We start from the raw sequence: 1812 nt of genomic DNA, 5'->3' as shown, positions 1-1812 counted from the left end.
AGAACAACAAGAACAACAGCAAGAACAACAAGAACAACAAGAACAACAAGAACAACAAGAACAACGAGAACAACAAGAATAACAAGAACAACAAGAACAACAACAACAATAAGAACAACAAGAACAAGAAGAACAACAAGAACAACAAGAACAACAAGAACAACAAGAACAACAAGAACAACAAGAACAACAAGAACAACAGCAAGAACAACAAGAACAACAAGAACAACAAGAACAACAAGAACAACGAGAACAACAAGAATAACAAGAACAACAAGAACAACAACAACAATAAGAACAACAAGAACAACAAGAACAACAAGAACAACAAGAACAACAAGAACAACAAGAACAACAAGAACAACAAGGACAACAACAACAACAAGAACAACAAGAACAACAAGAACAACAAGGACAACAACAACAACAACAAGATCAACAAGAACAACATGAACAGAAAGAACAGCAAGAACAACAAGAACAACAAGAACAACAAGAACAACAAGAACAACAAGAACAACAAGAACAACAAGAACAACAAGAACAACAAGAACAACAAGAACAACAAGGACAACAACAACAACAACAAGAACAACAAGAACAACAAGAACAACAAGGACAACAACAACAACAACAACAAGATCGACAAGAACAACATGAACAGAAAGAACAGCAAGAACAACAAGAACAACAAGATCAACAAGAACAACAAGAACAACAAGAACAACAAGAACAACAACAAGATCAACAAGAACAAGTACAACAAGATCAACAAGAACAACAAGAACAAGTACAACAAGATCAACAAGAACAAGTACAACAAGATCAACAAGAACAACAAGAACAAGTACAACAAGATCAACAAGAACAACAGCAACATGAACAACAAGAAAAACAAGAACAACAAGAACAACAAGAGCAACAAGAACAACAAGAACAACAAGAACAACAAGAACAACAAGAACAACAAGAACAACAAGAACAACAAGAACAACAAGAACAACAAGAACAACAAGAACAACAAGAACAACAAGAACAACAACAAGAACAACAAGAACAACAAGAGCAACAACAAGAACAACAAGAACAACAAGAACAACAAGAACAACATGAACAACAAGAACAACAAGAACAGCAAGAACAACAAGAACAACGAGAACAACAAGAACAACAAGAACAACAACAACATGAGCAACAAGAACAACAACAGCAACAATAGCAACAAAAGCAACAAGAGCAACAAGAACGACAAGAACAAAAAGAACAACAAGATCAACAAGAGCAACAAGAGCAACAAGAGCAACAAGAGCAACAAGAACAACAAGAACAACAAGAACAACAACAAGAACAACAAGAACAACAAGAGCAACAACAAGAACAACAAGAACAACAAGAACAACAAGAACAACATGAACAACAAGAACAACAAGAACAGCAAGAACAACAAGAACAACGAGAACAACAAGAACAACAAGAACAACAACAACATGAGCAACAAGAACAACAACAGCAACAATAGCAACAAAAGCAACAAGAGCAACAAGAACGACAGGAACAAAAAGAACAACAAGATCAACAAGAGCAACAAGAGCAACAAGAGCAACAAGAGCAACAAGAACAACAAGAACAACAAGATCAACAAGAACAACAAGAACAACAAGAACAACAAGAACAACAAGAACAACAAGAACAACAAGAACAACAAGAACAACAAGAACAGCAAGAGCAACAACAAGAACAACAAGAACAACAAGAACAACAAGAACAACAACAACATGAGCAACAAGAACAACAACAGCAACAAGAGCAACA

Source organism: Megalopta genalis, unplaced genomic scaffold (assembly GCF_051020955.1).
Source record: "Megalopta genalis isolate 19385.01 unplaced genomic scaffold, iyMegGena1_principal scaffold0035, whole genome shotgun sequence".
Lineage (NCBI taxonomy): Eukaryota > Metazoa > Arthropoda > Insecta > Hymenoptera > Halictidae > Megalopta > Megalopta genalis.
Note: the sequence above shows the minus strand (reverse complement) of the source record.